We start from the raw sequence: 13108 nt of genomic DNA, 5'->3' as shown, positions 1-13108 counted from the left end.
CACCACAGAGATTATTCGGCTATTTCTTTCCTAAAGGTGTGTATCAAAGTGAATGACATCAGCAGGCTTGCCAAAGTAGGCCATTTGAATTGCAGTGAGTGTGACTTGCCTAAAAAGCATTGCTCCCTACACAGACAAAGACACACACACACACACACACACACACACACACACACACACACACACACACACACACGCCATGTCTGGGATTAGAACTCCTACCTAACTAGTTTAGCACACCTCAGCATTATGCAGTTATAGGACGTGCCACATAGATTACTGGGCTATTCTTTCCCCAAAGGTGTACTTTAAAGTGAATGACAAAATAAGGCATTTGAATTGTAGTGAGTGTGACTAGCCTAAAAAGCATTGCTCCCTACACAGACAAAGACAAACACATGCATACACATGCACACAACTGCCACGTTTGGGACTAGAACTCCTACCTAACTAGTTTATCAAACTACAGCATTACACAGTTACAGGACACACCGCAAAGATTACTGGGCTCTTCCTTCCCCAAAGGTGTATTTCACAATGACTGACATCAGCAGGCTTGCCATAGTAGGGCTATGGGGAGGGCAGTATGTGTGCATGGGCCATAACCCATTCATGTAGAGGTAGACACACCACACTCAGGCACACACAGGTTTATATTCCGCAGGTATGTGTATACAACTGCTAGATGACTACTGCCTTGTCATGTTGCACAGCTAGTACTAACACCACAGAGTCTTTAATGCTGAGGGATACCAGTGGCTAATTTCTGCAGTGAGTGACATTTACACATTATGTGGTTTTAGCCATTTTGCTGTGTGCTGGGTGGGACAAGCCTCATGATGGAAGGCTCTTTGTCACTGTCACTGTCTTCCACACATTTATGTATGTGTACTTTTGGCATATTATAGTGTGTTGTCCTTGGATATATGTGTGTATTCCTATCCAATGTGTGTGCAAAGTATGACTGGTGCATACTGAGGAGTGTATGCACTAACATCTGCAACTGTCAGATGTGTATGATCCACTGTTGCTGGCAGACATGGGCTTCATTTGTTTAAGTATGTGAGCATGCCCAGTATGCCCTTCTATATTGCATGTGAGAATCCATTCCAGGTAGATTGTACTCCAGTACAGACCTTTGTGTTCTACATGTACAGCTAGCAAACTGTTTCTGCAGGATATCTGTAGATCATTTGGTAATATGGGGGTCAAACTGTGCAAGGGATAGTGGGTAGTGTAGGTGATTGTGTCTGTGCTGCTTCTGATACATGGTACTGGTGTTAGCAGAGATATTCGGACATGTGTACTGTTATACACTGTGATGTCTTATGTCCTCAAATACTGTCAGGTAGACATTTTTGCTCACAGTGATGTCCTGGGGAACACAGGGTGACTGCAGCTTTGTCCAGTATTGTGGTCAAACACCTACATATTCCTATAATGTTATGCCATTCTGGAGGGGGAGCTGCAGACACTTACTGCTGGGTCTGTGTAACCAATTCAGCACCTTGGTACAGTGATGGCAGAGGATCCCATACTTGTACTTCCATTGACATAACAGTATGGCCTTATCTTGCTGTGACAATACCTCACAGCTGTACAGCTTCAGACAGGTTACCCAGAGGCAGGGGTTATAATTCAGGACATTACCCCTATTGTGGTGTATGGGCAGGTTTGTAGCCACCCATTTTTGTGTTTGCAGCCAGGGATAGTATATGCACATGGCTGTGTTTTGGACTTTCCACTTTCCATGCTGCCCATGCTCCCACCCCCTGTATTATTCTATCCTCTTCCATACATTATGCAAACATTCTCTGATACTTTCTCTATAGTTATCACATCATCACAACTGTGTTTTGGTGTTGGGTCCACAGTTCATGCAGTGGGACATGGTGGACATGTTACTGTGGTTTGTCCACATGGCCTTGCATATAGGTTATGCTGAGTGTGTTTTGTTATTTGGGTGTCCATGACATAACATACACTGGCAGTACAAGTGAGATGCAGGCCTTTGGCAGAGGACTGTAGGCCATTTGGCAGTGATGCAGGCCAGCTGTATCAGGCCGTTGCATTCTGTCAGTCCTACAGTACCAGGCTGCCATACAGTATATTCCCCTGGGGTGACAGGGTAGGTGTGCTAGGTGTTCATGCCAATAATTTCTATCAGCATTGATCAGGTGGTGTGGATGCTGGCAGGGTGCTGCTTACAGCTAGGGACACACCTGCATGGGACACCTGCACTGCATGCTGCAGTCTTTTGCTATTGCCATACACACGTGGGGGTCATATTGTACCCATTCCCAACAGCAGGGATAAGACAGGAGAGGTAACTGTGGGTGGTGATTGGGTGAGCTGGGTGCATGTGTGCTATGGACACTACTTGCATCTCACTGACAGATATGCATGGGGCATTCTAGTTATGCTGGCTTGTGCAGGGACATCAACTGTTTCTCAACACATCAGTCCTATCACCTTTGTGATCTGCAAGTGTACGGCCAGACGACATCGGTATTCCCTACTACAAGCCCAGATAATGTGATGCATACCTGTATGTACAATTCCAAGGGTGTGTCCATTTCACGGTTACACATTATACACTGTATGTCTGGGTTACTTTTCCCTGTGTACTGCTTGTATATCTAGCCCAACAGTCATGCCATGTCCATATTTCAGATGATGACACATATTACCACCATACATTTACAGTGGCTTTCCAGTAGAATGTGTTAAACTGGCAAGCATTGTCTTTGGCACTGCAGTTGTGAGGACTTGGCCCTGTCATCGGCAATAGTGGGCAATGGTCACCAGGTCAAACCTCAACATGCATACATACTGACCACTCTCACACATTATGACACACACACCAACCTAACACAGGCATACCTGCATATTGTACATCTGCTACAGTCTATCCTGCTACCTTGGCCACCTCAGGTCATGTGTGCTCCACTGGTATTATATCTACATATACATGTTACTACATGTCTACATCAGATTGGAGGGGGGGCACACCTGACTGTTACTACATTTCTACATAGGATTAGGGAGGCACACCTGACTGTTTCTACATTTCTACATAGGATTGTGGGGGAGCACACCTGACTGTTACTACATTTCTACTTAGGATTGGGGGGCACATCTGACTGTTACAACGTGTCTACATCGGATTGGGGGACACACACCAGACTGTTACTACATTTCTACATAGGATTGAGGGTGGGGAACACCTGACTGTTTCTACATTTCTACATAGAATTGGGGGGGCACACCTGACATTTGTAAACATTTGCTATGACTGTATTGGTATGTCAGGTACTCCATTTCATTCTGTATTGTAACCTATCATGCTGACCAGAAGCATATCAGTGTACTACAGTTCCTAGGTTTGATTGACCTACAAATCAGCTTCTGACTTCCTACTCTTCAGAACTCACATCCCACTGCCTGACCTGATGTAGTCTGTCTGTGTAGGCCTGGGGGGGGGGGTTACCCATAGCCATCATTTGGAGGCCTTAGCACAGCCTTTGTTTGTGTTTGTCTACACCTGTCCTGCTGGCTGAGACTGTTGTTGGGTATGTGAACATCCCTGACTGGCATGTGTGTGTCATATGGACACACGTGGCCTAGCACATTTCTTGCAGTGGGTTTTGTCACCATGTATAGTACTGGCTACTATGGTGACACCAGTATCTGTTACAGATCACATGCTGCCACTATAGGTGTCTGCTATCTGCTGGTATTCCATTCAGCCACCTGATTCCCTTGCATGCTCACATCCATACATAGATACAAGTAACAACACATACTACTCCATTCGGCAATTGGTAAGAAGAGTGACTTACCTTGTGTGTGTTCCAGTAATGAGGCTGGTGCTGGTGGGCTGCCTATGTCAGATGCACATAGTACACTCTCTATACATGGTTGAGCACAGTTAGTGTCATGTTTTGCATCCCTTTTACTGTATGTACGCGTCAAAGAGAGGTGTCATTCCCTGAGTCCCTTCTGTGTCAGTGTATGTGCTATGCATTGCCTTTTGCCAAGGCCAGGTCATACTGGGCATGTCTCCTTCTGCTTACTGGGGCAGGCTCAGGTTGTTCATTCTCTGAGTCACTCTGTGCCTGTGCAGGCCTTGGCAATGCTGGGGGGCTGTGTGGTCCTGCCCCATGCTTTTCCTGCTGCAGCTGTTTACGCAGGATCATATTGTGTAGCACGGCACATACAATGACAATTTGAGGACATGTAGCTGGGGAGTGCTGCAAGGCTCCACTGGATGTGTCCAGGTACCAGAACCATGACTTGAGCATCCCAAACACATGCTCTATTATAATTGTGGTCTGTGTGTGTGCCTCATTATGGAGTTCTTGTTCGGTTGTGTGTGCATTTCTGATGGGTGCCATCAGCCATGGCTCTAGTGCGTAACCAGTATCCCCCACTAGGTGACCGTAAGGGATGTCCCGATTGGAAAATTTCTGGGACAGCTGCATCAGATGCCAGATGTGGGAATCGTGATAGCTTCCAGGGCAGCCAGCACACCCATTCATTATTATGCCCTGGGCATTGCACACAGCCTGGCAGTTGATGGAGGGGAAGCCCTTGCGGTTGATGTAGACCATACCCCGCTCACCAGGTGGTGCTTTGATGCATATGTGCGTGCAGTCTATAGCACCAACTACCTCCGGGTATTCTGCTATTTGGTGGAAGAGATGCATATTGCTGGCCGACACCTCACTGGTGTTGGGGAAGTATATGTGCTCACTGGCACGTGCTGACATGACATCCAGGAACTGGTGGAGTACCCTGGATGCTGATGCCTGTGAGATCCCCATGATATCCCCAGTTGGCCTTTGGAAGGTATCTGTGGCTAGTATTCTTAGGCCTACACATACCTTGGTATCCACTGGGATGGGTTCCCCTCTGTTAGTTCTGTGTGTCAGGCATGGCCAGCACAGCTCAACAATTTGCTGTAGGAGGTCCCTGTCCACCCTATAGTGCGCTACTATCTCCAGCTCATGTAGACCCTGGTAGGTTACCTGGGGTCTGTACACTCTTCCCTGTCTCCTCACTGTGGGTTGGTCGACAGCATTCTCATCCTCCCCACTCTCCACCTCTTCCACATGTTGATGTATGATAGCTACTGCAGCCCCTATCATTTTGTTGTTTTTGTTTGTTAAAATTTCCCTGCTTGTATACACCGGTGATGTAGAGTATGTGGGAAAAAAAAGAGGGAAAAGTGTTTGCATAGTTTATAGTAGTGTTCTGAGCTGGGCTGGTCTGCTGCCTGTGTAACTAGCTGATTCTGATACATTTCATTTGCCAGCTATGCTAGTTCTCCTAGATTACCTTCCTACTGCTGTTTTCACTTCCCATTGCCTTCCTGTTTAAGCTTAGGGGTACACTGCACAAACACAGTGCTCAAATGTGGACATAGCTGCTATTTCCTGGTTTACTTTTTTTCCCCTTTAAAGCTGGGTGCGTGGCATGCACACCAGCTTAGGCAATGTAAAGAGTGCTAGGCAGCCTCAGACACACCCCCTTACTTAGCTCTGCTAAGCTAAGGGCAAACCCGAGCCACAGGGCTCCAATCCACTTACAGTATGCCTGACACACACCTCTATGATGTCAGCTAACTCCTAAGCTTGCACCAACTATTCCTGCTCTTACACTGTTGGGTGCTGACTAGCATTTAGGGGAAATCTGGGATTCAGTATCATTCCCCTCATTTGCATAGGATTGCCCGCTGATGCATAGTTACAGGTCCCACACTAAGCCTCCTCTCTTAGCAAACACTATTCACTGGCCATGTTGTCTTCTGCCTGCCATTGAGTATAATGGCAAAATAGTGATTTATGTTAGAATGCTTATTTTATTTATTTATTTTTTTATTTTTCGTTCAATCCCATTTGCATGCCGCTGCCCTACACTTAAACAGCTGAAATTAGCTAAAAAAATTAAAAGTTTTTTTTTCAACTGTTTTCATGCCACTGGCCATATATTTGGCCACTGGCATGCTTTCAACATAATATACACCCTTTATTTGGCGCTATCATGGCTCTGTTTTGTAGTTTGCAGAAATGTATTCGGTTACTAACAGAGTACATTTCTGCAGATTACACTAGTCCTGCACGGCCGACTGACAGCTTCCTGGATCGCAAATTCATCTCATATGCATGGATTTCACCTGCAAATTTGGTAATTTGCATACAGGAACTGAGTCCATGCAGGACTAGTGCAGGAGCTCTCTTGCATATCCCTGCAGCTTATTCCTGGTTCGCATGGCAGACATATTGCCTGCTGGAGCTCCTGCACTTGTTCTCCACACCATGCAAGGCTTGCTGAATCCAGGGGATTGAGTATGCATTTGTCCATTGTAAAGTAAAGCATGCACGCATTAGTATGTAAGGTAAAGCAACAGTCCAGTATTACAGATTAGACAGAAGTTGTTGTTTAGAAAACCACGCTTCCAAACTATACAGTGCTTGTTTAAGTTGATATCAATATTGCAATGTAAAGTAAAACCTATAAACCAGGGACAACAAGAGCATGCTGCACTTTGTTATCATTGTAATAGTGAACCTGTATCTATGAAGTGTAAAAGGAAAGAATGCTGGCATTATATTGTATTGCAAAGGAAAAGTATAATATTACAGTAGTCACTGCTTATGGGTTCTAATACCACACTCCTCAAATTTACACTCAGCTGTTTACAATACTGTTTTAGGTTTTTATCAATGGAAATACAGTACTGTTACGTATTCATCGTGATAGTATTTGACGTTCAGACCTCTATACCTGAGGCTTGGATGGCCTGCTATCAAATGTAATCAGTGTACATGGAACATGCATACGTGTAATATATGCAACCATGAATGATTGTTGGATGCAATATGATCTGTACTATAGTGTGTATGTGGTAGGAACAGGGTAGTATTCCAAATAATAAAGATATTTCTTAGAATTTGATAGTGTTAAAAGTAAAATGTAACAGAATATAGTAAATTATTTGTAGAAAGCTTTAGGTCAGATTCATTAATGCATGCACTAACTGTATATTAAGTGTACATAATCTGTATTCAGTAACATCCCTAATACAATTTTTGTACTTTCTATTCACTCAGAAAGGTTACACTAAGTACACATGAAGTCTATACTCTGTGGTAACCTTTATGAATCCTCCTTAATATTTAAGGCTGCAAGAAAATCAGTAGGAAAACTAAAATTAGAAAGAAAAAATTGTGTTATGTTTGTGTTTTCTGTTCACTCAGACCTGTGTACACTTAGTGTACACTTACTGTAGGCATTTTTGGATCCCAAGGTTTGTATATTATCTGTGCAGTATCTAATGTTCTCTTTTTTCTCTCACCCCACCCCTTCTCTTTTTTCATGCATTTATTTTTTATTTGTATTATTATTATTATTACTATATTATGCATATAATCATATTTTATTATAATTATTTTTATTACTTCTTATGTTTTGTTTCTTTATAATTTTCTTTTGTTGTTAAATACATTTTCATTTATTATCATTGTGTTTATAATTATTTATTATTTTATAATAATGTATTATATGTTTAAATTTTACTTAATGTTATTCTTTCCATTATTTTGTGTTATGTTTTATTTTATTATTGAATTTTAATTGTATTTATGTTATTACTACAGCAGGGCAGGGTAGGTTGGTTCCCTGTGATCTGCCTGTACTTGCTCCACTGGCTACAGCACCAAGGCCCAGCACTTCTGGGCTGCAGCTTTGTGCCCCCCCCCGCTGCCCCTGCTCTACCTGGACCCTCAGGTGATTCTGCCCCAGACAACAGGACTGTGGTCTGGGAGCAGATACTGAGGGGGTGATTTTGTCACCCAAGCTGAACTGACAGGGCTGGTGCATGGGATTATGTACTGCTCAATTGGTTCATGCCTACACCAAGTGGAGACACTGCTCTCCATCATTGTCCTGAATTACAGAAGGACATGCAGATGTCAGACACTGCAGCCATAGGTCCACTGAGGTGACAGTGATGACAGTCCAGCAGGTGAGAACTTGATTCTCACCACCAGCAAACATGACTTCCATAAGTTTGCAATCTCCACTCACTCACCCCAACCATAGTGTTCACCCCCTCCTGTGTCCTTCACCAATCCTGTCTCTTGTCTTGTATGTCTTATCTGTCAGAAAATGCTTCCTCACTTTCCCAACATCCCTGCCCCAGCCTTGCCTATGTCACATCGCCAACATTCCACTCACTCTTTAAAAATAAATAAGGGCACCTGTCCCAAAAAATGATATTGTTCCACACATAGCTCTCCATTTCACACATGTCCACTTGACACACTTAATTTGGTCCATCTGGCCTCACAACACAATTATGTTGTTGTCACCCCTCTCTCTGGAGTTGACAGTCTAAATTAATCTTAAGAATCTGTACATGTGCTCAGCTGTTACTGTTGAAGAAATGGACAGCTACGCTTCTTACCTACACCAATCCTGCACATTACTGCCTTCCTTTCACTTTGTTTTTCCCAATGCTTGCTCCCTGTTCACAACTTTCCTGTCTCCTCCATTTCTTTTCTTTACAGAATCATTGTGTGATGGTACATGATGCCTAGCAATACAAAGCAATGGTAAAAAGAAGTACTATTGGTTATATAAACTTTTGTTGAATACCAGTAGCATCTACCACCATACATTTCACCATTACTGCACTGAGTGCATAAACAGCTGGTGACACAGGTTCATAAATATCAAAATGTATAAACTTGATGTACACATACAAGTATTTGAAATGATAGATACACCTGTAATTGAACCCAGTACCATTTGAACCAAAACAAAATACCATCAATGCAATTAAAAGCTAGTGCTACAGTCAGTTGAGTAGCATATGTATTTTAGACATTGTTTAGATAATTGCGCAGTAAACATGTGTAGCATATACCTGCTACTTCAGAACATCAATTTATAATAATGCAATACTTGTTATTCTATTATGTTTCAAAGTTTGTAAGAGCAATATTTACAACATGCCCCTTTAGTGATGGCCCTTTGTCCCCCCCCCCAATTGTGTACGGATTTGTCCAGATGTATTGCTCTAACAAGTTGACAGGTATGTTCCTATTATTGAATTAATATTTTATCAGCTTTGCTGAGTGATGCTACACTTTATTGAGAATAAGTGACAATTAGTATTGAGTGTTTAAAATACATCTGCTAATTAACTGACACTGTGGCTGGACAGGTTAATGCATTGTTGATGAAGTCAGATGGTACTGGGGTAGAAATAGGTGTCAGCATAATTTTTAGAAGTGTGTATTTAACTTTTAAATAATTCAGTGATACTACTGCCGCTTACCATTGCTTAGCAATGGTGTGCATTCCTCACCATCACACAAGGATTCTTTAAAGAAAAGAAGTGGGGAAGATAGGAAAGTGGTAAAAATGGGGAGCAAGCAGAGGGAAAAACAAAGTAAAAGGAAGGCAGGAATGTGCAGGAAGGGTGTAGGTAAGAACTATAGCTATCCATTTCATCAACAAAAACAAGTGAGCATAAGTACAGATTCTTAGCTGAATTTGGACCGTCACCTTCAGAGAGAGATGGAAGATGACAACATAATTGTGTTGTGAGGCCAATTAGACCAAATTAAGTGTGTCAAGTGGACATGTATGTGAAATGGAGAGCTATGTATGGGGTGATTTTTTGGGACAGGTGCATTTTTATTTATTTATTTATTTTTTATTAAGGAGATAGTGGAATGTTGAGGGAGGGACTTAGGCAAGCCTGGGCCTGACAATGCAATTCCATGGTTATTTTGTTAGAGTTCCACTTTATTTGTATAGGCTATAATGTCACAACAGTATAAATAAAGTTTGCATACCCTGGACTAAAACCCAGGACCATATTCATTCCAGTACAATATCCAGCAAATGTCACAACAGAATTAATGCCATTAGGTCACATATTTTGGTATTTGTTGTTAACTTGATGGTCTGAGCATAGTGCTGTCCCACTTACCGGGTTTGTGCAATGCCTAGCATTGCTCAGCAGCAGCAATGGAAAGCATCCACTTTCTATTTTTGGATGTCTGTGTCTTGTCTGATATATGGATGGTCCCATTGTGCAAACAAAGAAAGCATAGCCAGACACCACAGAGCATCACAGAAACATGGCAAAAATAAAAAAATAGGAGAAAAGCCAAAGTATACAGAAATAACTAGTTCTGGCATTTTTCCACAACATTACTCATGGCTTTGGCCATATGTCTTGCACTAACATATTGAAAGGACTGGTCTGCATGTCTAACAGTGATTACTGTTCGTTTATTTGTGGGTCCGACATACCTCTCAACTGTACAGATTTTTGCAGGATATCCAGAGATTTGACTGATATTTTTGCTATGTTCTTCATTAAATTTGTGATTTTTTTTTAATTATTTGGGATGGAAGTCACTAAATAATGACAGTTTTTGTTTTGGACTTCATATTCTTCAGAAAATGCATGCTAATACATAAACTTTTATTCTGTCAACTTTCTAAGTTTATAAGGGCAGCACATCCTTATGTCTCTAGATTTCAGCCTTTGCCCTACTTTATTTAATGACTTTATACAAATTTTTTTCAATAATAGGTTGAGAGGTATGGGAGCAGACTGTCAGTGCTCTCCTGTACACTAATTCATTATGCATGTTATTGTACGAGGTTTTGCAGCCAACACTGCCGGAACACACAGAAAAACTTTACTTAGGCACGCAGTGCATCATTAATATGCATTGCATGTTGCCGAGAGAACATCATGGCCATGTACACAGATATACTCTATGTAGGCTCTACATGGAGCCTACACAGAGTTTATTGAGTCTTACAAATAGTCTACACAATGTGGTAAACTTTATGAATCCCCCTTTATATTTAAGATTGCAAGAAAATCATTAGGAAAACTAAAATTAGGAGGAAGAAGGTGGGAGTTATGCTTGTGATGTCTATTCATTCAGAATGATGTATGCTTAGTAAACACTTCATGCAGACATTGATGAATCCAACCTTAAGATTAATATGAAAGAGCACTGCAGTTATCAATGACTGGCAACCCATGGGCTGCAGATATATTCACATGTTGTGAAATGCACATTGACCAGAATAAATTAAAGTCTGCTGCACTGTAGTGATGACTACAAAATGTATGTGGCCTGTGGAATTTTATTACCTTCACAGCATAATTTTGTGACAGCACATCTTGAAAAATGGAATCAGGGGAATGATAACACAATGGTATACATCATGTTTATTACATAGGGAATGGTATCAGTCTGGGTAAGTGAACTGTTAGTTGGGTATCTGTGAAAGGTTTTAAGCTTTTCCCCTCATAGTCCACAAACCGAAGTTTAAGGTTATTCCCAAAGGTGGCTTTACAATATAATAACACTTACCAGGATGAAAAGGAAAGAAAGAAAAAGAGAAAACTGCTATATTACTCTGTGTGTGTGTGTGTGTGTGTGTGTGTGTGTGTGTGTGTGTGTGTGTGTGCGTGTGCGTGCGTGTGTGTGTGCGCATGTGTGTGCGCGTGTCTGAGCGTCTGAGTGCGCGTGTGTGTGTGTGTGTGTGTGTGTGTGTGTGTGTGTGTGTGTGTGTGTGTGTCACTTTCAATGTCTATATGCTGAAGAACTGAAATGCACTAGCATTGCAGCACAGGTGATCAATGCTAGCATTTCAGAAATGTGCTTTCCAAAAAAAAAAAAACATTGAAACAGCAACCATTCACAAAATTAAAGTAAACAGTTTCATCTGCAATTGATTAACTATCTCCTGGATTCAGTAAACTTCTGTGCAGGAGAAGGGACCACTCCTAATACAGCATGGCAGCTCGTCATGCATATTCATGAAGGAGTGCTGCCGTGCTGTAACACGGACACGGTTCTGTGTACAAGTGCAGGGGGTATGTCTGAGAGCACTGCTTTCACAATACACATGCCCCCTGCAAACCAGAATTGCTGTACAGCAATTTAAATAAAGTGAAAATGCTCATAACACCCCCAACCCATTTGGGTAAGAAATCTGGACAATAAGGGACAATTGTCCCTACAAAGCCAGAAAGTTGATATTCTAACAGGTTTAGCATTACTATGAATTTTCGGCAGGGTATGAAGTACATAATGCACACCTCCCAACCTGTCAGATTAAGAAATCTGGACAAAGCCATAAGGGACAACTGTCCCTACAAACCCAAAAAGTTGATAGAATAACAAGTTTAGCATTAGCATGGATATTCTGAAGGGTATGAAGTAAAAAAACGCAACAAATATTTTTTTTTACATATGCAATAAAGTTTAAGTGTAACTGCCTGGGTGTGCCTGTCGCTTAGCTATGGTTAGCCCAGCTGAAACAGCATGATAAGTTAAATAGTAATAGACATTCAACATAAGTATAAGTGCATTCATTTTGCAGTTAGAGCGTACACCTTGCATGTAGTCATTCATGGTTCTGGCCTCACCAAAGCCATTTCCACTTTGTATGTGTAAACATTATACATTTAATTTATTTGTATATTTATGTAGGAAGTAACATATTTCTCAATTAGAGTAGTGTATTAGGCCCAGATGTGAGGTGTCAGTGTAATAAAGTAGTGAAACCCCCATATAAATACAAGTGTCCCATACAGTATAGTCACACAAAAATAAATGTAATTACAGCACATTAGGGGATGTCACAGAAGGTAAACAAATTTATATTATGTAATGAATGATGAATCAATCCCATACAGGTGGTAGTCCAATAAAATAAAACATAAGCAATGCTAAGCCCTGCACAGCTATGATGACTGGGTGTAAGCATTGTGTACATATGAATACTAAGCAATGAGTAGCCCACCTAAGTGGATTTGTCCATTGATAAGCAGTGCTGAACTTGCTCCTTTAAGCACTGCCAATCTTAGCTAAGCAGGTTTGCCTGTAGCTTAGCTTAGCTCAGCATATTCAAAACCATCCAATCACAGCAAAGGGTGGGGAATCGGCCATATTTAATCCCCGCAGGTGGGAATACAGCTCAAAAACTGGTTGTAGTTCTCCACTGTTGGCAGTATGGCAGGTGTTGGAGAGGGCAAGTGCTTTCAGGCAAAGCGCTG

The sequence above is a fragment of the Protopterus annectens genome, chromosome 2.part0 (assembly GCF_019279795.1).
Source record: "Protopterus annectens isolate FY-2018-M chromosome 2.part0, PAN1.0, whole genome shotgun sequence".
NCBI classification, from domain to species: domain Eukaryota; kingdom Metazoa; phylum Chordata; order Ceratodontiformes; family Protopteridae; genus Protopterus; species Protopterus annectens.
Note: the sequence above shows the minus strand (reverse complement) of the source record.